Source organism: Neopsephotus bourkii, unplaced genomic scaffold (genome assembly GCF_033783945.1).
Source record: "Neopsephotus bourkii isolate Nb327-2 ecotype Australia unplaced genomic scaffold, CSIRO-AGI_Nbou_v1 NB_256, whole genome shotgun sequence".
NCBI lineage: Eukaryota > Metazoa > Chordata > Aves > Psittaciformes > Psittacidae > Neopsephotus > Neopsephotus bourkii.
The window spans coordinates 1,784,192-1,808,824 of record NW_026900765.1 but is presented as its reverse complement, the minus strand read 5'-3'; the positions used below and the strand labels follow the sequence as shown (position 1 = coordinate 1,808,824).

The 24,633-nt window shown below is 40.3% G+C and overlaps 1 protein-coding gene across 3 annotated transcripts in view; it reads left to right on the top strand.

Moving 5' to 3' along the window:
• The first annotated feature begins 3,268 nt into the window (after window positions 1-3,268).
• Window positions 3,269-24,633, top strand: part of SNCAIP (synuclein alpha interacting protein) — an 85,233-nt gene continuing 63,868 nt past the window's right edge. For 2 of the 3 annotated variants that reach the window (XM_061346043.1, XM_061346041.1), the window contains exon 1: window positions 3,285-3,417. The gene's annotated coding sequence lies outside the window, so the exon portion shown is untranslated. Of the gene's footprint in view, window positions 3,418-24,633 lie in introns of all 3 variants that reach the window. The other variant, XM_061346042.1, reaches the window with a different exon arrangement.

Here is a 24,633-nt window from a genome sequence, read left to right as displayed (position 1 = left end):
TCAAAATGAGTACATGAATTTTGTTGTGCTCTAAAATTAGTAGTTGTTCTTGCTGGTTCTCAACATTGAATGGGATTATATTTTTCTAAAAGAGAATATCTAAGTGTCCTGATGACCGCTTTGAATGACTGTGGACCAGTCATGATCATGGACCATCGTGTGACTGAGTTAAAGCTTATTCTTTGTTATTTCAAGAGATGCACTTACTCTGTAATTATTGGGTTTTGCTTAATATGATACTACTGGTGATGTTCCTTGGTGGAGAAATCACACATCAGCAGTCCTAGTCACCATCTGGAAGTCCACACACTGCCTTTATATATAAAGTACTTTAAAACCTCTACAGTGTTACCTTTCAGAGCAAGGCTGGCCTGAAAAAAGAATGACAACATAATGTATCTTACTGAACTCATCTCTTCCAGGCTCCTCTTACCTTCTTTCTGTTCCTGCCAACCTTTCCCATTGCAGGACTGCTGCACACTTCCAGGAACCACCATAAAGGCACCCAAGTTGGTCCTGCACAGAAACAGAAAAGCTCCTGCAGGATGTGTCTGAATGGGCTTCATGCCTTAACTGAAATCTGTTCACGTCTTTGTGAGCAGCGTAATTTTCTCTGTGGTGAAAAAGCACCACACTTAAATCACCTCAATGTCATCTCTTGAAGGAATTTCAAAAGTAGTGGAGAGTTTTCTCTCATATTCATTAACATCGATGGATGTGATCACTGACAGATACTGCTGGATCACTCACGGGCGCTGATGGATTGTTGCTGACTGCCATGAGCCCTTGATGGGGGCCACAGAATTCATTTTTGTGGGTGTTGCTAGCCCACAGAAGGCCTGTCTTTTCCCATCTGTATCCAACCATATGCTGTGCAATTCTGACACAAATATCAGCCCTAGCTTCATCAAGTAGAGACATTGAGGTTCAACAGACCATTAAAGGAGCACGGAGAGATGTATGAGAAAAGCAATGTACAACACATTTTTGAGCCACTTACTCCACTGTGAATAAGATTATCAACAAGAAGTTGCTTCTATTTCTGTAAAATTGTGTACTTGCACACACAGTAAGAAGAGTGCTAGGGTTCTGTGATTTTATGTTAGATAAAAAGTAATGATGGTGCCATGTAACTGGAAGTAAAAATTAATCCTGAAATTTTTCAAGAACTGAAGTTGTATATCATCATATAGTTTTTGTGCAGCCCTATAGACTAATCAGCACTTCATATTCAAACTATATTTCCAGAAATAAGTTCAGAAGTAGTTATATAAACAGGGCTATAAGCAGTAATTGAGATACTATGACATGTAACATGTACAAAGACATTTGGCAAGCTTTTATCTTAAAAGTGGTATTTGCATATGGATGGTGGGGTTTTTTTTCAGTTTTCGTTTTTCATCAGTATTGTTCATCAAGCAGGCCATAGTACTATCTAACATAGTGTTCTGGAGCTGACCTGCATTCCTTTCAAACCATTTAATCACACACAGCTGACCAGCATTCCTGTATAAAACCACCTAATCAAACACAATACAAACACCCCAAATGGGTACTTAATCTTCATATATGTACAAGTGTGAAACGTGCAGTGTCCAAATGCATCCCTTCATAAAAGCAAGTGACATAAAAGACTTTTTCTAAGTATACCTCTCCCCCACCACAATCAGTACAGACATTCTTAAAGCGGTTAAGGCAGTTAGCCTTGCACGTGAAGATTAGGATTCACTGTGATTAATATTCAAGATTGATTTCTACTCATCTAAAACATGCAGTTTAAGAGGAAAGAAATATATCAGCTTTCCACTTCTGGGCAAGTATGTCAAGTGAGCTGAAAAATACTTGAAAATGCATGACGCTGGGCCGCTAGATAGCTCAAGGAACATATCACAGAGGACTATACTTCCTTTCATCTCCAAGTTGCTCGGTTTGGATGAAAAGCTTCTCGAGTTTGTTACTGTCTGATGACTGTGTCTCTGGATCAAGTGGAATAAGTTATTTTTCTGTGTTCAGTAGCCATACTTTGATTAGCACTTTCACTAGAAATCCCTATAGGAAGCACACAGAGCCGCTGAGCTGGAGACTGAGATGTTTCTGCAGTTTCCAGAAGCACTCGTCCAGAGCAGAGTTAACATGCTGACTGATGTGGGCACACCTGTGGTGCTGCTGAGTGTGTCCTGCCTCAACACTCTTCCAAAATGCCAAACTAGCGTAAATTCACTTAAATTTCCTACACGCATCTTTTGGTCTTTTGCAGCAGTTTGCTTGTCAGAGAAAATTACATCTGAGGTGGTTTGTGTTTGAAATGTAAAAGCACACAAAAGCAGGAGGAGAGGGAAAGGTATATGAAGGGATACATTTAAGTGACAGGATGGAAGAAAATGGGCCTCTGAAAAGTAAAGAGGAGAGGGGGAATAAATGCCTGTTAATGACGTGAAAGTAGGGCTCAAGACAGGCTAAATGACAGGAAAAGAAAACCGGCCAGAGAACGTTCACTTTTCTGCTTTTCTCGTGCCACCAGATGCGACGGTGGCAAACTGTTACCCGGGACGACCCACCCGCAGGCCCGGCGAGTCGCCGTCTGTCGGGCCTACGGGGCGGTCAGGGCGGCAGGGCCAGCCCACCCATCGCAGTCCTGCTGACCCCAGCGCTGTAACCGAAGGCACTGCTTAACCACCGGGGCAGGTGAGACCTGCTCAGCGGGAAGGCGATCGAGGGTGTCACCAGCCCCATCCGCGTCAAACAGAGGGAAGGCAGGCAAGGCAACAGCGATACACTCCCAACTTCTGTAGCAGAACAAACCCCCTCCCCACCCGCCCCAAACCACCCCAAATCCACCAAGTTTTTATTTTAAACAGATGTGCGCGGACTAAAATCGGTATTTCCAGGTATTTTTACCGCAGCACTCGACATGACAGCTTCGGTGCCGCGGCCACGGCTCCGTACAGCCGCAGCGGGGGGCATGGCCAACACCTCCGCCGCGGGCGCACCGCGGGGCTCGCCGGCAATGGGGTGATGTTGGACGGGGAGTGCCGCCGCCGAGACATGCCCCGCAGCCGGTCACGTGGCAGCGCCCCCCGCGCACCTCACCCGCGGAGTGCGGCGACATCGTGACGCAGCAGGCCCCCGCCGTGGTGGGAGGAGGCGGGGGCGCGGCGGGTGACTGGTCGTGTGTGGATGCGGGTTCCGGCCCGGCAACCCAGCAAGCTGAGAGACCGCCTACCGGTCTGCTGCCGTCCGCTGGCCGGTGGAAGGGCAGGGGCGGGAGGCGGGACAGGGGGAACGGGAGCCCTCCCTGCACCGGCGGGGAGTGGCGGGGGGCGGCAGCCGAGAGGCGGCACCTGGATCCTTCCTCCGTCTCCATCACTCCGCGGCTGCCGAGGAACGGTCGAGCGGAACGGAGAGGGGTGAGATGAGGCGAGTGGAGCGGGCGGGGGGCTTTGTTGCCGCCACTGTCCTCCGGCGCGACGGCAAGGGGGGCTCAGGCACAGGCCCGGGGTCCCCTGCGGCGGGTGCGGGTAGCGCTGGAGGCGCCCGGCGCGTCTGCGGGTTCTCCCCCCTGCCTGTCAGCGGGCGGCGGGAGCGGCGGCCGGGGGGCGGGAGCGGGAGGAAGGGGGCTCTGTGTTTGCAAACCCCGGCCCCCGGCAGCCCGCTCCGGGGAAGTGCTTTGCGCATGAAATCAGGGCTGAACGCGGGGGTTTTGTTGAGACAGCACATACGTGATGTCAGCTCTGCGAGTGCCGCTGCAGAGCCCCTCGCAGCACGGCGAAACCGGCGGACACTCGAAGCCGGCTGACACTCGAAGCCGGCGCAGGTATGCTCCCCCTCCGCTCGGAGCCGGCGTGCCTGGCGGGCACAGCCCTCCACACTCTCCGTCCCACCGGGGCTCGCCGAAGCCTGGAGCAGAGTAACGTATGAGTTGCATGTGTGTAACTGTGGGAAGCAAATGCAAAGTTGTCTGGTAGAAAAACTGCGCCTTGGGTCAGTCCAAGACTGTGTTTTTTTGCACCGTGGGTCAGACGAGCGTTCTGATGTGAGCAAAGACAGTTTATGTGAAGGGGAGCTCGAGGATTATGTCCTAATGGTACTGGATGCAAACCAGCTCCTAAATAGTCTCATTGTCAATGTTATCACCTCATGGCACGTTCAATGGTTGGCTTAAAGCCACAGCTCTTAAAGAGAGATTAATCAGTCACAACTGCTTCTCAGAAAGCCTCCCCCCACCAAAAACCTGCCAGTGCCTATGTTTCTATAGAAAATCTTGGAAGCATGGCCTTGTACACTGCGGTGATCCAGCCACAAAAGATAACTAAAAAAGTTTTTAAAAAAATGCCTTCTGAAGCAAATGACTTGATAGTTGGACCCTTTTTTTTGGATATTTAAATGGCTGAAGAGATACAATCTTAGCACAGGAAAACCAAAATTGCCTTGCGTCTTGTGCAAAGACCTCCAATCCTGCAGCCAGGAATTACAGTGCGGTGCACATATTTAAGCCTTGCACAGCATGCTGTAGCAGACTTTCAAAGTGCCCTGCCCCTGTATTTGGTAGGTGTATGTACTATCAGCACTCCCAAAGAGCCGTAAGTGGTATGACCCATTGGCTTACTACTATCCATAAACATGAGCTTTTTCACCCTAAAATCCTCTCCACCTAGCTCATGGGCTGCCTGCTGAACATGGCTTCTTCATGTCTTCTACAAATACCACTTCTGTCTTTGTACTGCAAGTATATCTGGTGCCATACTGGAGCCATAGTTTGAAGATTTTGTGCCTTAAGCTGGAAACCTCATCTTGAGAAGAGGCTTGAGGCATTGCTCAGGAAGGAATTTAAACAGTGAGAAAGGATTTTCATATGACTAAACAATTTCACTTGTCCATCTGTCAAGAAGAAACTTGTCTCACTACTATAGTTACAGTTCCAAAACTGTATAGTAACTTTTCCTTTAGGTGTTTCTTCAGGTACATAGAGGCATATTGCCCATGCCTGGTGTGAAAAGCCTCCCTTTGTAAGATGGGATATGTTTATTTCCTGTGTGGTTTTGTGTGTCAAAGACTGACTGTTCCACATTACCCAGTTACTTAACGGCATCTTAAACCAGTTCAGTCATTTTTCAGGTCTTTTTGTTTTCTGATATGTGTCATTGACTCAGTGTGCTGCAGGAAAGCAAATGTGACTTGTAACTTACTGGAAGAAGTGAGTAAAATAGGATCGTATCAGAAAACCAGTGGAGCGTTCTCTCCAAATCTGAGCAGCCTGTAAGGGAGCAGCATGTTTAAAAAAAAAACCAAAAAACAAAACAAACAAACAAAAAAACCCAAACAAAACCACCCCAAAAACAACCAAAAAACCCGGCAACCAACCTCTTTGTTTGAGCAAATAATCCAGTGTGGACTTCTCAAAATACTTTAGGTGACATTTTGGCATAAGGAGATGCGCAGTCTTTCAGATAAGGAAGTAACGTAGAAGATAGCAAGTTATATTAGATGGAAGTGGCTCGTTTTCGTACTGTTCTTTCTCCAATGACAGTGATGTGGTAACTATGACATGATTCTTTGGGGCCAGCTTCTGAGTTTATGGAAAGCTGCATGTAAAACAAAGAGACTAGTTGGACAAGGTGACTCAGATGCAGGCCCTCCCCTGAATACTGTGCATAAGCGATAGGTTACTTTGCATTTGTTTTTTTTTTTATGATCGGAAAACCATAATCCCAAAAATACAAATTTTTGTAACCATTTTTTGACAAGGCATCAGCAGAGCTTCAAGAAATTGGAAAGTGCTTCCCTGTTGTTCAGCCTTCTGGGTAATTAACTATCCCAATGCAACTCCATAGCTACAAGGAGTCTCCATCCCACAGGTACCTGAGGTGGGATACTGCCTGCACTGGTACAGCTCTCCGTCTCACACAATCCTCTTCCACGACATCCCAGCCCCTGATGTCTCTGTGCTCACAAGAGCTCTGTCCTGCTTGAACACTTGCCTGATTACAACCAGGAAGGGGAAAGCACCACAGCGTTGCTGCAGCTGCTCTAGTTTCTGGCCTTTGAAATGGAGACATGGGGGTAGATCTGCCTCCACACTGTGATGTGGTGCCAGCAAGAAAGGGGAGCACATCGCCAGAGGCAGCCTGGTGGGGTGACCCAACAATCATGGACAGCAGCACAAAACCCATGTTGGCAATAGTGCTGGGATGATGGCATTCATAGTTGTGGCATCATTTGGTGGTCATATATGCATAGAGTGGTGTTGCTGCAGCTCAGAAGCACACAGAACAGGGGTTCCAGCAATATCTGTGGGATGCAACAAGTTCCTTCCCCTCACCTGGTTTATAAACATTTCCACTGACTAGATGGACATGCAGTAGAGTTCTGTTTCCACCCTTGTCTGTTTCTGATTATGTGCATGAAGCTGCAGAAGCAATCCATGAATCACGAGCATGGTTACAGGAGCAAGGAGGGGAAGAGACCAATTACCATTTTAATTTTGATTTTGCTGGAATAAACCTACATATATTTCAGTTTAAAGTTGAAGGTAAAATGCCAGAATGAGATTGTGCTCCTCCTTCCTTATGCACCGATGTTAATTATTGCTAACCAAAACAAAGAAAATTTAATATTTTTCTGGTGAAAGTCTTTTTAAGGAACCCATTTGCCAATGCATTAATGTATATTAGTTAGAAAATAGAGTGATTGTGTTCATTGTCAAGATTAAAAGTATGTTAAAAGAAGCCGAGAAGCATTGGATTTTGGAAGGCCAAATAGTTGTTCTTTTCAAATTCTGTCAGCATAGGGCCATAACTAAGCTAAAGGAAATAAAGGTTATATAATTAGCAAGAGGACTTGGAGGAGCGTTGTGTCTGTGCTCTCTTTTTCTGGCAGACCTGCCTATTTCTCAAAGGAGGCAGAGAAGATAGGCTTACATGGAGCAGGTGCAGAGTAAACTCGAGGGAATTTGTCTTTAAATGCAAATGTGGTTGTATGGTAGATTTATATTCACAGTGGAACCATTGGAAATGAGAAAATAGAACATGCACATCAGATACCTTATTGATTTAAGGTCCCAAGAGAGTTTTTAACTGCAGGGAAAAAAGTAATTAATTAATTATTGTGGTAGAAATATCACCTGCTGTTTACCTGTCTAAGGTGGAACTGTAATTTCATCTTCTAAGATAAAATCTGAGTGATTCAGAGGTCTGAACATCTTAGGGTTATCAAAGGGAAGTGCAGTCCAGCTGCCATAGTTTGGCAGTTGGCACCACCCTTCATTAGCTGTGTTTACTAGTATGTTAAGGAGCATTTAGGAAAGCTTATTTTGAATGTGAATGTAGTTGATTTGCAATTTATAAAGAATTATTGAGTAATGATTGAAAATACATTTTTCAGATTAAAATGAAGCATTATGTTTCTAAGGTTTGCTGTAAACATTTCCTTTTCAGTTCCGTTTCCTCCCCAATTCTTGTTTGCAGTCAAACTGCTGGCATCGTTTTTCTTTGTTTATACTGGAGAAAAAGGCATTGTATCACTTATCTTTTAAACTCAATCTGGTGCACTGCATGACCTCTCCTTGTGTATAAATCCTCCCCCTTCTCTCCCCCATCTGTTTTATTGTTACTGTTTCAATCTGGAACTCACTAATTAAAATTAAATTCCAATTAGGAATTTAGCTGTTCCCTTCAGCCCCCGCCCCCGCCCCCCCCCGCCCCCCTTTTTTAGGAAACCTGCTTACATCTGTGAGTAAAAATCAGGCTGTACTTCACATGCACGTGACAGGGGTATGTACATGATTATGATTTGAAGCTGTACTGTCCTGCTGGTTATTCACCCATGTAGTAGCTCTGCAGGTCTGGCCATACTGACTGGCATTTTGTTAAGAAATAGGAAATATCTTTAACTGCCCAGACTAGTAACATATAACTGCTGTCATGTTTATACATGCATGTACATATCTTGTGTTCTCGTTTACTAAAGTACAACTGTAAATATTCAGCCTTTTATATGCAAAGTTGTCAGTTCCAGTTGAGTCACAGTAGTGAATTTATGAAGAGCCCAAGAATTGCTTTCGAACTGGCTTGAGGTTTTAAATATTGAAGGTGTCAGCAAGGTGAGAGATTTATTTCAGTATTTGTAAATACACCATCCAAGATGTTTTTAAAAACAGAAACCAAGCCAACAAAATAAAGCAAAATAAAACTGTGAAATTTAGTGAACACAGAAGCAGAAGAGTGCTAGCAAGGTAAATAAGCTTCATGTCGCATTCTCTGACCCACACTTCTGTCAGTCTAAGAATATTCATTTCTTGTACATTCAAAGAGTCTTAAGGCATGTGTCCTAATTACATTAAATACTGGGATATTATAATTTTGTAAATTCTTACATTGAGGACTGGATAAAGCACAATGGGCACATGGGCAAAAAACTTATCTTGAGTTACAGAATGGAATCACCAGGAAATTGAGTTATAGTTACATAATTAGTTATTTGCTTTTCATTAACCTAAAACAGATTTTAAACTAGAGGTAAAGGGATTTATGGTGGCTAAATGTAAGCAACTTTGAATAAATATTGTAATCTTGAACACCACCAGTGCTTTTCAGTTCGTATCTGTGGAATCGTAGTTACCAGGGCCACTTGACTAACATGTTCATCTTTAAGATAATCTGCACCCTTGTCATAGGTGTGAATGGAGTGAGGTGGCGTAACCGTGGAACAAGCAACAGGTTAGAAAAAGAAGCATTCAGCTTTTCAGTGTTCTTTTGACTATAATATTTTCTACACCTTCTTGATGAGGTATTTGCTTAAAGCAATTTAATAGCATAATCTTCAGGAAGCAGAGTTTGTATTCCTCTGTATGCATCTTTGCATTAGGTATTTATGTATAGCATTTTAAGTTTTCCATAGGAAAATAAGAACTACTTGTAAAGTCTCATGGTAACAGTACGTGCTGTTACGATTGAACAGGCCAGATCTTGGGAAAAAATGCTGTCAAAGCAATTAGTTGCAAGTTAAAAAAGAACCAAATTTGTGATATACTGTTCCAGAGCACATGGTGCAGTTCCAAAAATTAATGTTTGGAGTGTTTGCATTTGAATTAGTATGTTTCTGTTAATGTTTGTTTGTGTTCGTGTACCATGTTTTATCCCTCATAAATGGCAATGATACTACTTTTTGAGATAAGTTGACTCTTAATTCTAGATTCAGGAAGCCTCTGTTTACAAATAGCTCAATGCTGCATTTTTTGGAACAGATTTTTGAGAGCACCAAAATCTGAGAGATTAATTTGTTATTTACTGTTCAGCAATATGAATCTGCTACTGATATGTATTACACAGATATAGCAGTTATCTTGTCTGCTCGGTAATGCTTTCAAAAGCATTGATATTGTCAGTCTAATGGGTAGGTTTCTCACACCATACTTGGCAAATTTAGTTGTCATTCTCTAAAAGTGAGCACAGCAATTAAACTCTCACCCACCTCCTTATAGTTGTTCTTGAAGGTCACAGATGAAGTGCATTAGCAAACAGAGTAGTGGAAAATGTATTTCTGCTCTTTACTATGATGCTCCCTATGTGGAGGAGTTAACCACTGCCTCTCTGCACTTCCCTAGTAAAGCACTTCATGAATCTGAGACGAAATGACTGGAGTGGCACTGCCCAGTGACTGGAGGTTAAGCTGTGATTTGAGTGATGAGATGCCCAGATCTGGACAGCTAAGTGCACGTGCTCAGGGTTTCCACAGAGGGACAGGCAACAGCAAGGGATTTTTATCCCCACACCCAGAACTTTGTTAATTTCACTGGCTCGCTTCTTCCCATGGTAAAATTAGCCTATATGTAACCCCTGCTGCTGCAATCCGATTCCTGCCACAACTTCATCAGAGTCAACACTAAGTTTTTGTGTCTTTATACTCTCCTCATAAGGCTAAGCATGCTGAAGAGCTGCATTCCTTCTTGACTTGTCTTCTGGTTGTGATTTAGCAAATGCACACAAAATTTCCCTGTAGTGAATCATTCATTACACAGTCAGTTTAAGAGCATACGTAAATCCCTTTGGTCACTTGCTGGACAAATGGTAAGCTATCCCCTACAGGATGCAGTGTCAGCTAACAGATGATACAATGTTGCAGCTGAACAACAGACCACCATTTCAGGGGAGGAGGTCCTAAATCAGAAGTGCATCAGCCCCTGAGTTTCTGCATCACAGTAGGTTCTGCCACCGATAGCAGCAGTACTGGATAAAGGCATTGTTGGTTATTTTGTTCTTCTGAAATAACTAGCCTTGAAATGGTAAATAACTAATATGCCTGCTTAGGTTAGGGCTTCAGCATCTGGCATTGGTACTTCATGAAGAGGAACAAGTGCCATTTACACATAGCATGGTTGCCTCCAGCTGCCTCGAGTGTAGCTGTGTCTCTTTCATTAGACAGTAAAACTGGGTGAGCCACTGTACCTGAAGGATCAGGTTAATCCAACCTGACTCTGAATCCTCATAGGAAAGGCCAACCAGCACATTACCATGCCCTCCAGGAGTACAAGGAAAGCATATTGTGTGGGGAAAGGAATTAGCCTAGCTAATACAATTTAGCATAATGGACACTGTCTCCAGCATATGTTCCTCATCATGTCGCATATGCTTTATGGTATGTTCCCAGGCTTTGCTTTTTGCAAATGCAGTTCTTAGACGAACATATCTACAGTAGCACTATTTCTGGATGTGTCTACACTGTAGTTGAGTAGTGTGATTGCAGGACATGCAGACATATCTGTATTAGCTTTGATCTATATGTGATGTGAAGAAGCACCAGCCTAGACTTACTAGAGGGCTGTCCGAACCTTTTGGGCAGATTGTTAAGCCATGCTGAAGTCTGCTTTCATCTGTCTGCACTACTATTTTTAACTGTGCTGTCTAGATTAGCACTACCATGGATGCTCCTACACATGCTGACATAAATTCATGACTTCATGCCCATTGCTTCCTTGCAGCATTGTCAGTGCCTGCTCTGCATCTGGGCCTGAGTCCCTTATTCTTTGTACTCATACAGTTTAGTTTTCTTTTCCATAGAGTTTAGCCAGTTATTCCGCTGTTTAATTCCCTTGTGTAAGGAATCACAGAAAAGGCAATGGAGTATAGGAGAGACTTCTGGCAATTATCCACTCTAAAAATTCATTTTATAGTCTCTCTTCCAAGTTTGATTGCTAATCTCTGCCTTGAAGAACCTCCAGATCCAGGCCACACATTTTTTGCAAGTGTTAAAATCCAGATGAGACAACAGGTTGGTGGAGCAATGTTAGAAAGTTTGGATTTTTAAATGTTCTTTATGAAAGTATTGAATCTAGAGCACAATTGTGTGGGAAAAAAACCCCATTGTGAAATTATATGAAAACTATCAACAATGACAGTAAAGTAGTTGTCGCTGTAATAGGTAAAACATGGTTCAATTTTATTAAGAGGATTTGAACGCGTTTTTGAGAGAAGTAATGAGGTTTTGTGTTCTGTATATTTCAAGGAAGAGACCAGCACTGCTGAGAGTTTCTTGTGGGTTTTGCTTTCTTTTTTTTGTTGTTTTGCTTTGTTTTGTTTTGTTTGGGTTTTGTTTGTTTGGGTTTTTTGTTTGGTTTTGTGTTTTTTTCTTATTGTTTGGCTTGTTGCTGTTTGATTTTTAAATGGATATCATAATGGTTGGTTTTGCTTTGTCAGATCAATTGTTAAGTTGCTCTATAGTTTTATCAGTGAATGTGCTTTCAATTAAGGTAGCATGTTGTAAGAGTGAAGTTTGACAAGTATGCTTGCAAATGAGATTTATTTTTTTTTTTTTTTATTCAGAAAGACACTTTCCTAACCTTGTAAAAAAACGGCCAACCAGCCAATACCTCAGGAAACAGCAAACCGACCTCTACCTAAAGATATAGTCTGAAAAGGTCTGTTGAATATCCAGTTCTTTCACTGTTCAGTATTCATAGTATTTAACAAAGACAAGGGAGAAAACATGGGTTGGAAATTGAAGTTAGGACATAAAAAGATGAATTCGTGCACATTTTTTCTTTCCACAGAAATATTTCACAAAAAAGCAAGTACTGTCAAACAAAAGAGGAATACAAAATAGTTTAACAAGTCGTATATTTCTGTGACATGAGATAGGCTATAGAGGAGTAAGGTGAAACTGAGATTTTCAGGCTGGTGGAATGTTGCAGCTTATCTGCCAAGAAAATACTTTGTTTCTAGACAAATGGTTGAACTGAAAGAAATAAAATATCCCCTCATCTTTCCTTAAATAGTTATTTAAAACAACTATTTCTTATGTCTGACCTTGACACCTTTCAAAGGAAAAAGAACAGCCTTGGTTCACCAAATAGAGCACAAGAATGCAGGAACATACGAGCTAAACCTGATTCTAGCACCACATGGACTTGAATAAATTATCTAACTCATTTCACTTATCCACCTATGAGAAGAATATACATTAGGAAAGTACATTAGCAGAATTGTCAATAGCAACATCTTTTTGTAATACGGAGATCTGACAGCATCTAATCTTTCTCACTATGAAAACAATTATGAAAAGATTATGAAAAGACTTTTCATTATGAAAAAGAGTCATACTTTTTGCTGAATTCCTCCAGTACCTTCATAGGTGGTAGCCTTTAAATTAAAAAATAGGAGAGCCCCTTTATGCTGTCCTCACTCTTCCCTCTTTTTTGCAGGTTGTGTGGTGGTCAAGCATGTTTAGCATTTACCTCGTTTTCTAATGGAGCTAGAAGGCACATAAATAATGTGGTAAAGAAATGATAAGAGGAACCTGTTGCAAAGGATATGGAAAAGGTGGTAGTATTGAATGTCTTCCTTGCCTCAGCCATTACTAACAAGACTGGCCTTTGGGGGTGGAGCAAGGAGGATGTATCTTAGGGGTTAGGACAGGGAATACTTCAGCAAACTGAACATACATAAATCCAGGGTTCGTGATGGGATGCACATGAGTGCACAAGTATGAGTAAGGGGTTGGAGCATTTCACATGAGCATAGGCTGAAGGTAGTGAGGCACTGGAACAGGTTGCCCAGAGAAGTGGATGCTCCATCCATCGCAGTGTTCAACGCCAGGTTGCTTCTTGATCAGGGGGGGCTGGAACTAGATGAGCTCTAAGTTCTCTTTCAACCCAAATCATTCTGTGTTTCCATGATTCTACGATCTGGGGCTATTCAGCCTGGAAAAGGAAGGCTCAAGGGGACATCTCATCAATATGTATGAATTCCTGCAGGGAGGGTGCAAAGAAGATGAAACCAGGTGGTGCTCAGGGACAGAAAAACTGGCAACAAGCACAAACTGAAACACACAAGGTTTCTTCTGAACATCAGGAAACACTTTTTTACTATGAGGGTGACCAGCACTGGCACAGGTTACCCAGAGAGGTGGTGGCGTCTTCATCCTTGGAGATATTTAAAAGCCACATGGATGCAATCCTGGGCAACTGGCTCTAGCTGATGCTGTTTGATCATAGGTGTTGGGCCAGATGAGCTCCAGAGCTCTTGCACCAACTGTTGGACAATACTGATGAATATCCTTGAAAAAGCTATAAAGATATACATGATTTTCCATACAGGCTTAAACAGACTGTTTAAGATTTAGACTAGCTAACTGCTGGATGGGGGAAAACAAGAAATGAAAATTGCTACCTGATATTTCTGAGTAGCTTTGGCTGGGCCCTCCGTGAGGTAGATATCCTTTTGTAAGATGTGAAAGGATCCTTCAGCTAGACTCTGTATAAAAATCAGTACAAGCAAACGAATGTCCCCATGCATAGATTTTGCAACATTGTAGTTTCTGATGTAGTGAGGTTTATTTCTTTAATGTAGTTTCAAAAATGTAATTCAGTTTTCTTGAGCTGTCTCTCAAGAATCGTTCAGCTGCTCATCACCGAATTTTTCAGTTTCCCCAAGCCTTAACTGAAATAAAAAGTTCTTGTTTGGCAGTGCTTGCATTTACAGTAGTTTACACTGTTTAGCTTCTAAGAATTTTTGCAAACAACATCATAGGCTATGTTTAGGAAATAAGATATGAAAAATTGACAAGTTTTTGTCCTTCGCTCATTTAAATTTTGCCAAAATAAATATATTTGCATGGATGCTAATGGACAAGTTCCATTTCTAGTTATGAGAAAAGTTAATATTTGCAGTATAACTGTTAAATATGTTTTAATAGTAAGTTTACTTTTAAAGTAAATACCTGTAATATATGTATACAGTCAAATTTGTGTGATTCACCAAGTAACCTCAAATTAAAGTGGGCTGTTCTGATTGATACGGAGTTCTATTGTGGGAGTTGTTGAATTCAAGGTTTGCTTTATGGCCTATGGGCACAATATTTCCAGATATATGCTCTGTGTGATATACCCTGCCTGAGGCTGGTTCACATACCAAATGGAAGTGTAAAGCTGGTTACTCTCTGGTGCCCCAGATCCTGACTGTGAGTAAAACCCACTTTTTGTCAACAGGAAGTTTCACTCTGAAATTTGGAGTATTAAAGTTTGTTAAAGATTATTTGCTGAATGTTCTAGTGAGTTTCAGTGTGCAAAGCATGGGACAGTAGCGTTGGTTGTCCAGAAGTGAAAAAAGGGAAAATAAAAGGGTGATGGTCAAGGACAGTATAGCAAAGTGGTTTGGCCCTTGTTGCACAGAAAACATGCCTTCCACAGGTGAGCATGGCAGTGCGTCAACTTCACACAAATGGTGGATACATTGAATATGTTGTGACCTTTACAGGGAATGTTACTTACATAGGAGTTTTCTCTTGAATTTATAATTAAAGTTCACTTGAAGCAAAAAATCATCATGGGACTAGATGCAGGATATATATTTTGGCAGGCAAATGTAAATGAGGCAAGTTCTACATTTTTTACTTCAAATACAGCATTTGAATGTTACAAACTTTAGAGTGTACCGTTTGGCATTAGTTCTTTCCCTGGATGTTTCTAGAAGTAACTGGACAGACCACTGTGGGACTACAAGGTGTTGAAATTCTAATGGATGATTATTGAATTTGGGTTAAAGAATTTAAATGAAAAGATGAAAGATGCAGATAAGAGTTTGAAAAATGCCTTTTTTTTATCCTAAAAATAATAATTAAAAAAAAAGGAAAGAAGAGGCAAAACCCAACATGAACTAACAGATTCAGCATTTGAATCACATTGAGCAAAGATATCTCAGGTTACTTGGTTTATTGAAACAACAGTTTGTAAATGAAATATGTTCTTGAATGAAAAAAGCATCTTAAGAAGAATTATGGGGATGTTACACTGATCGAATTAATCCCACATTTTTCTGTGATTGGTGCCACTGCAAAATATAAAGTGAGTCAGGGTGTTGCGTGGTGCTGAGACAAACCAAAGCCAGGGTTGGACCACTGTGTCACAAAACTGCAGTTTCAGATTCTACGATTTAGTTGAATGGATTGTACTGATACTAGAAAGTTATGAAGAATCCCAGCCCCAGTGCTACTGTGCCCAATGCTTCTGCTGTTGATTCAGTGGAAAAAGGAGAGACCTCAGTTTCTGATTTTAAATGAGTGCAATGAGTCACATCTGCTTTATTAAAGATGTTGACACAGAATTCCCTACCTCCCCCCAAACCAATGCATGGTTTGGAAAGGCTGAGCTATGCTATGCTTGATTTCATCCTAACACAAGTGCTGGAACCTACATCAGCAGTGGTAGTTGCCATAAGCCCTTTACTGCTCTGTCTTACTTTGGGGCCAAGTGTCTGGTTCCTTGTGGATGCTGTTACTAGGGTGTATTATTTTTGGATTTTTACACAAGAACTAGGCTACCAAAAGAAGGCATTTTTTCATTTCTGTAGTTCATGAACTTGCAACAGCCCTGCAGATGTTGAATATTCATTATATTTGTCAAAAGACTTCAGAAGCTGTGAACACTTTTATGGCACAGTACTTTTCAAATTGTACCTGGGGTAAACTGTTGTTAAAGCAGAATATCATGCATATTTGTATGTGTCACTGTGAAGTTCACTTGGAATCATATGTAACCATTAATTTCCTGGATGTTATGTTTAATTCTCCAAGAAGTGCATGTGTCTGAAGTTTTGCTTAAGTAAATGCAAGTACAGTGTGTACACTCACACACACTTTCTCACGTGTTATTTATGTTTGTAAAGTTTTACATTACTATAGAATGGTTTTAGGTGACACGTGGGCTTTATACTTTCAGCCACCTTTCAGGATATAATGGTTGAATTTTCATTTGTCTGTGTGTTTTCCGTAGCGAATGAGTCATCGTTGTGTGGACTAGTTAGTCGTTCATGGTATGTTACGAGGCTAAGGAAGACCTCCTTTGTATTCAAATAGTTATTTCTTTCTTATTTGACAATATTAGTGAATAGCTGCACAAGGCTCTGCTTGCTGTTTGTTTACATTAGCAGTGTACTGATTGTGTTGAATAATTTAGGAGTCCTGTCAGCTGATCTCCCAATTGTCATTTAGTAATTGCCTCCTGAATTAAAGAAAAGGAATAAGTACTGCTTTAATGTGGAGTGCACTGTATTTCAGTCACTAATATTCTCTGAAATAATGAAGTGAACTGCAAATAATTCTGACATGAAATAGCACAGCATTTTATGTCTCTCTTTCACTGTTCCAAGCAACCATGACTTGATCCATATAAGTCTTTGGTTCAGTCTCAAATTTAAGTTTAATGGAGGATTTACAGAAATGTTGAACAGCACAAGTACTTGTGCATGATTGATGCAGTGTTCTATATATATTTTACAGATCTGCATTATAAATTATTTGGTGTTTTAGTATTAAAACCAGATGACAACCTATAGGTATAGTATTATGTATGCTTAGAAGATGGATATATACTCATACATACTCTCTTTCTTTGTGATTGCTGAATGTCTACACTGCATTAAAATGTATTATTCATTTCTGCCAGCAATCATGAGTCAGCGGAAAACAATGGGTGCAATCATTTGAAAAATGTGCACTCACAATTTGCTTATATTCATCTCAAAGTTCAGATTACAGATGTGTAACCATTAATTTTACTGTTCTCAGCAATGCGTGAAAGGCTCCTGAGGATTCACATTTATGAACTTCCTGCATTGCCATTGGTAGTTAAAGTAGAACAGATAGGTGATATGGAATAAGATTTATGTCTGCCATAGAATTTACTGGTATAAGAGGTAGCTATTAAAAAAAAACCAAAACAAAACATCAACTCTCAACCTGATTTTGTTAGTTCAGCTGCTGTATTTTCACTTGTAAAGTCATAAATTCAATTAGCAGTGGGCTTTTCCTAGTAATTCCAAATACTGTATGTGCAAGGAGTCACACTTTGGAGTAGAAATTACTTTTTTCCCCTAAAATTTTGCAGGAAGTAGAGAAAAAATATTAGTATCTGTTAGGCTTGCTTTAATAAGCAAGATTTTTCTGGTCAGAGCTAACACTTTTAAAATGTCTGAAAAACAGAAGAGTTAATTCCTGATGTTTCTGCTCAATCATAATTTTCCATGGAAGGTTATGTCATACGCAATCTCCTGATCTGTATGTGAATGTATTATTTTAACCTGGGTTTGGCGTTAGCATTAAATTACTGATACTCAAAACAAATGTATTTGAAGACATTTTTGGGTAGCTCTGCTTAAGAAAATATTTTTTAAAGCGTAGAGGAGGTACAATGAACTAGTTACTAGCTGCACAATTTAAACTTGAGCCTTTGTATATTCAGTGCTCCAGAATATACCAATGGCAGATTTCCCACTGTTGTACATGTTCTGTTACTGATTATTCCAGATTGTGCTGCTGGTGTAATTTAATCTTATTCATAGTGTGATAGGATATGTAATTTTATTCCTTTGATTCAGTTGTTTTTGTTTTGTTTTAGTTCATTCATTCTTTATATTTCTTCACCATTTCAATAAGCAAAGGAAAAAGCCCTTTCATAAGCCGCCTGCACAGAGCTATTTTTTACATATTGCTGAGATCTTTCACTTTCAGAGGGTGCTTTGATTAGGGGGAGAGTGTATAATTATAAATTCTATCTTAATAAACCTCCATAAGAAAATATTGCAGTATCAATCCATTGTTGTATTTTTGGCTCTTGAAACAGTTCAGAATGCAAATTTAAAAAAGCTTGTTTTTTTTTCTTTTTAATTCTTCAAACATGTCAAGATAGATTGATGTGATGGGGCAGAAAGTGAAAATGATGTTTTAAATATAGGTATAGGATAATATAATGCTCCCTAAATCTATTTTAGATCTCTAACTGCAATATGGAAAACACGAGTTTCACCAGGACCAACATTTGCAAAAATTCTTTCCCTGTAAATGGATAGGTTTAAACCAAACAGGATGCTTGAAAAATTACAACACTTCCAAAATCTTTTGAAAATATTTGCAGTTTACAATTTTTCTAGATGTGGGCCTCCATCATGGCAACATAATAAATAATGTGCTTTGAGGGAAATTGCTTCCATGAAATTGAGAAAGTGAAAAAATCACCAGTGCTGCGTTTACATCACCATAATCCTGCAGAGTGAAGGAAGTAACTGTTTTTCTTGCTTTCAAAACGAAATTTAATGTACATTAAGAAAGAGATAGTAATCTTTTTCTTTTTTGCATCCTTCACTCACACCCTATGGAGTACTCTGAGGCACCCTGTCCTGGCTGAGAAGGATGGTGATTTGCAGCCAGCGCAGCTGATGCCAGAACTGTTAGGTCATTCATTGGTGAAAGTAGGTGGATAATCAGGGCATATTCTTTCATAAACCCTGAAAACAGAGCTTTTCAGATTTCTGCAGCTACCTTCCCCAGAGCTTAGTCTTGAAGACTGGCTGATCTGGCAGATCTGGTTTTCAGGCAGGTAGATAAATCTCTGTTACGTTAGCAGCAAATCCTGTCTGGTTGTTCAATGTAAATCTGAATTTTAGAGTCTGTAGTATATTAGAGTGTGACATTCTGCAGAATCACTTGTTATATGTACTCTTGTTTTCTGTGTATCTACTTATGTAACACAAAAGTGTATTTTCTGTCCCAGTGAGACTGCCAGCTGATTCTGAAAGATCTTGCTTAGATCTGACTTACACTCACTTCCCTGGGATAGACATAATTGCTTAAAAGGTCCTGCTACATTTTAAGATAATTTGTACAAGCCTTAACTAACTTGCAGGCAAACACAAAAGCTGCGTTACCTTGCAGGGAAGAGTATGGCTTTGTATTTTGATGATGGGCTCTTTGAATCTAACAGTTACAGGAGAGACTGCTGTCTCTACCACTTTCAGTTCTATGGATTTGCCTGATTTCTTGTCAGAACTCTCCCATAAGACTCTCAGTAGTGTCTTTGTATGACTCCACAGCGCTTCTTACGGCTCTGCATGTGTTTCTGCAAACCCACTGCAGTACTGCTACAAAACTTAGTGGCTATCTTCACTTGTGAAAGTATTGGATCTTTGAGTGAACAACCAAAGTGGGTAAAATTCTTCATAAATGGTCAGAGCTTTGAGAACACAGCTGTGGATGAGGGTTGGACATCCTGTTGGATCCAGGATTTCAGGTAGATTTAGAATTCACTTGCCCCTCTTATTCTGCCTTCTCTAAACTCAATTTCATTTTTAAGGTAGTCAAGTTGCAAAATTTGTATGTGTGAATAACTACCTGTTCAGAATAGTATCTGCATTGTGGCTGATGTGCGGTTTTACTATCATATCAGAACTATTCACAAGAAAGAACTGATGGTGATGACATAAGGGGCATTCATATTTTACATGAGCCCAAATCACCAGTTAGCAGAGGACTATCGACAGCTGCAGACAATGTACTCTTTTCTTTGCCCAGCCATGGTTCCTCTGGAATCATAAGACATCATCACAAATCTTCTAGGAGCACTGGTGAGAGTTGCAACTGACTTTTGAGTAGCAAAAATATGGTTCTTAGAAGATGGATTTACTAGGAAACAAGCAACCTATGATCATATTTGTTAGTAGCAGCGAAGTGCTGAACTGACATTGCAGTCCAGAGTTCGTTTCAGACTGTACAGCTATGATAAAAATCAGTGAATCATCTGTATAATTGAAACACCATATGAACAAACATCCTGGACCACATAAGGTTCCCAACTTCGACAGTATTCCACAATCCAAGTTCTGGCGTTGGCAATGCTTTCTTCTGTTTAGTAGGATATATGAACCAGGAAATCCTTGTTCCTCCCTGCTTCCCAGATGTAATGCCCCTTTACCTTGCAACAAGTGAATGGAAAAGGTTGGAGCTGGTTTAAAAGGAATAATCTCTTAAACAGTTGCAACTGGCCCTGATTTGTTCTGAACAGTATTAAAGCTGTCTTCTCTTCCTGAAACTGAGACACATCCTACCTGGAGTGCTGTTGCTTGCTTCAGCATATGTGTGTGTGGGAAAAAGAGGCAGTAAAAGAAATACTCCTTTGTTGAAAAATGGAATAACAGTCTTACAATACTGCCTAGCCAGCTGCATTTATTCCCAGTAAAGCAACTACACTTGTAACTTGGTCACATGCCAAGACTGATGATTTGCGTTATAGATGGAGAGAATTATGTTAATAAAACTACAAATTATAGTACTATTATCCACAAACACAAGCTTTCCTATGACAATATTGTTTACTTGAAAACTAAACATTATAACATTGATGCTAAATTACTTGCGCAGATTTTAAACCACTTCTAGCCAATCAGTGTTTCTGCTTACTTGTCAGTTGCAGATAAGTAAATATTTGCTTGTGAAGCTAAGCTGCTGTCTGCCAAATGTTCTCAATTTTTTTTATTCCCTCAGTAGATAGATGTATTCCCAGTTTCTAAATTTGTTCTTTTACACCCTTCTAGGACTAGGAGTAGAAATGTTGGTTGTTGCATTTTTTAGTGAAAAAACAGATTGTGGTATTTGGCCATGCATTCTTTCAATAATCCCTGTCAACAGATTGTACTAAACATAACAGCTGTTTGCGGTGGGCCCAAGAGTCGTTACTAGAGAAGAGTTCAGGGGTGCAGTACAGGCTAACTCAGTGGAGGTGGAGGAGTTGGGGGGCCTGGAAATCAAGATGATAGCTCAGTGGTGAGAGCTTAATCCTTCTGTTTCTATGATAAGCAGCTCGGGCATACAGTTTCTGTATCTCAAATTGCAGTCCCTTTCAGAGGTCATCCTAAGTGATACAGTTGCATAATTCTCACTTGTGAAGGCTAGTGGCTAGGAATCCAAATTGGGTATCAGTTGATAGTTACTAGAGACCAGAGCCATCTGGTTTTGGCACGCTTTCTTGACCCTTTGAACAGAAATGTAGTGGTGTGGAGCAAAAATGAAGCTACTGCTGAGTAAAAAACAGTTACAGAATCAGTCAATACTTAAATGTATTTCTGGTGTCTTATTCTGGTTTATCACCAGGCCCTATCTGGTCATCTTCAGCTATTAAACTTTCTGGTTCTCACTGTCTAGCTCACTACATGGTTTGATAGCTCTATGAATGATTTCTTATTCAGTGAAGTTTGAGTAGAAAATGTAGAAAGAAAATACAATGTGTTTTTAACAGTTTTGAAAGGTTCATCCTTGTTAATATTTTTGGTTTCCTGTTACCTTTGAAAATTTAAACAGTTTCATTTTTCATTAAAAGAAATAATCATTCAAGGCAGATTTTTGAGCTTCTTCCTATGCTTGAACAAGAGGCACTAGACTGTTTCTATCAGATGCAAACATTTCCTGTTATCCAGCTCTGCTTTTTCCTATTGTTGTCACCCATGTCCATGCATTCTAGTGTTTTTCCAGACAACAAGACTGCTTTTTGGCTCCTTCATTTCCTTTCCATGTGTCCTTAATTAACAGTGACACCCACAGAAGTTGCTAGAGTCCTTTAAGGCAGAGCACTTAAAATATTGGGCTTTCAGAGGGTCACATATAGTGGAGCAGGGCACTTCGAATAGTTGTCTGGGGATTAGAGTCCTCGATGGAAAGTAAGAAAAGTGTAAATGAAATGTTTTCCTGTTTGTTTTAGTAATTTATAGTGTGGAGTCAAACCCAGGAGATAGATTTAAACTTTAGCGGTAGGACATTTGTGGTCTGGTTTCCAACTGTAGTAGCAAGTCATTGTGGCCAACTGACATCCAAAAAGTTAAAAATACTACTGCAATATTTTTGCATGTGGTAAAGGAAAACACACTGGTTTAATGGAGGGCATTGGTTATAAATTCCTCTAAGTTCATTAAAGCTCTGAGGTTTTTTCTTTCTCTCTGCTGCATTTTCTGCAGCTGTTTCTGCCAATACAGGATGAGTGTGAGAGTACAATACTGATAAATCAGAAAGGGGGAGTTCCAAATTCACTTTAAAAAAAAGTGGTAAATTACACAGGGCAGAAGTGCACCCATCCCCTTTCCTTATCTGTGCTATCTATAAAACACTCGATTTAAACTTGAACAAATCATTATTGCTCCAGTTAGTGGGAGACAGTGAGGCATGCCTTTTCATCTGTCTGTTAAACAATTATGGAAAATACAGCTGCTGAGAGAAGATGTGGTGCATGCTTTACCTGGACAGTAGTCCTGGCAGAGTTCTGGCTGCTACTGGTTCTGGTTTTGGCAAAAATAGATAATTACAGTAGGTGATGCTAAATGACAGAGCCCTTCAGGAAGACTAATTGGTAGGTGTCTGATTTGGAACATGAAAGATCTATATTCAGAATAAAAAGTTCAAGATATTTTCTGCACTTTTCTCTGATTGCATTCAAAGTGTTTCCATGTCTCATGTGGTCTCTAACTGAATAGCCTTGTTAGATACAAGAGGATAAAAACTCAGAAAAGAAGTAGTAAAGAAAAAACAGCTGAGGAAGTCATGCTGTCCATTTTAGATTGCAGAGTGATCTACATTTTTCAAGTGGTGAAGTTTTTTAAAATTTTCATCAGTGTTAGTGTTCCTCATCCAGAAATTTGTGACTTTTGCATGTCTCTAATGGCTTATAGATATTTAGCGGAATGACAATTAGTAAAGTAGCTATGTTGATCTGTTTGTGTTTTTTGATGTATCAGTCAATAGTAATAAAAAACCTGTGGGATCAATTTCAAAACCTCTTAGCAACCACATAAAAAATAAAAACTGTATTGATTTCTCTGATAATTGTCCTGGAAGAATAGTAGGAGTTTAATGATACAAACATAATGAAATGCATTTATCAGTAGCCTATGTATTGGCGTTACTGCATTAGAAGCCTACAGTAAGATGCTGTCAATGGAGTGTCTTGATATAAACTTTCATGGCCTCTTTCATAGACTGACAAAGTGCAGAAATTGTGAAAATAGGAGAGAAAACAAATACCGCAGAATACCTGCAGCAAAAGGCAGATATTTGAAAGGAAATGCAAGAGTGATGCTCTCTAATTAATCTAGCAAGTTCCTTAAAAGGACGTGAAGCATAGTCTGTTGTACATATGTTCTAGATTTTATAGAAGGGACTTTGTGAGAAATATTTTCAGAGCCTGCTGGGATGTAGTCAGGATTATGGCAATTTCCCATAAGAACATGTGTTTACCAGCTCCAGCTTCCTTTTGAAAAACTGTAAAGAATTGCTTTCATGAATAGGGTTGTTTTTTTCTGTTTGAACAGGGAGAACAAACAGGATATTTTGGTCATAATGAGCAGCATAATGAAATGATAAGTGCATCCTAATTGCAGCTTGTTTATATCATAATTATGCAAGCAATTATTTTGATAGGTATTTCTGTTTCTGCACAACCCGAAAATTCTTTAAACAGTATTATTTCTTTTTTGTTTCTCTGTTAACTATTTCAGTACATAAGGAGGACACTGAAATCAAAATGCATTGAAACCGTGCCAGTCTGTAAAACTGTGTATAAAATGCAAAGGTTTAATCTCTGCTTTGGGTTTATTTTTCACTGTTGCACATCCTACATTACTAGCATTATATCCAGTGTTACCCAGTGTTTGAAATGAAAAATTTGTTTTCTTTAGATTCACACAAATTTATAACCTAGAAAAATAACAGGGAGATAAATGCTTAGAGAAAGAAATCATTGTTAACATAGCAGCCACCAGTACTAGTCCATACATCTCTTCAGAGATCTGCTTGGAAAAATCCCATTGGTTACAGCTCTGGCAAGAAGAGGAGTCTGAATTCACTTGTTGATATACAAAGGCCACTTCTAAGCTGAAGAAAAGTCCAGCCCAACAAGCAGGAAATCAAGCAAAGGTGGCAGGAGTCAGTTCTGCTTATCATATGGATGACCCAGGAGCTCCTGAGTGAACTCAGACATGAAATGTACAATAGTTGGAACAGGGGCAGTTAACCCAGGAGCAGTATAAAGTTGTTGTCTCATCTTGCACGGATGAAAGCCAAGGCTGACCTGGAGTTCAGTCTGACAAAGGATGTGAACGGTAACAGGAAAGGCTTCTGTAAGTACACAAGCAGCCGAAGAAATACTAGGGAAAACATGAACCTGCTGCTGAATGGGGAAAGGGAACTAGTGACACCAGACAGAAAAGGCCAAGTTACCCAGTGTCCTCTGTCAGTCTTTATGGGTGTAACAAGCTTCAGGAATCCCAGGCGTCTGAGGTCAGAGGAAAGGTTTGGAGCAAGGAGGGACAAGGAGGAGGACAAGGTGAAGGA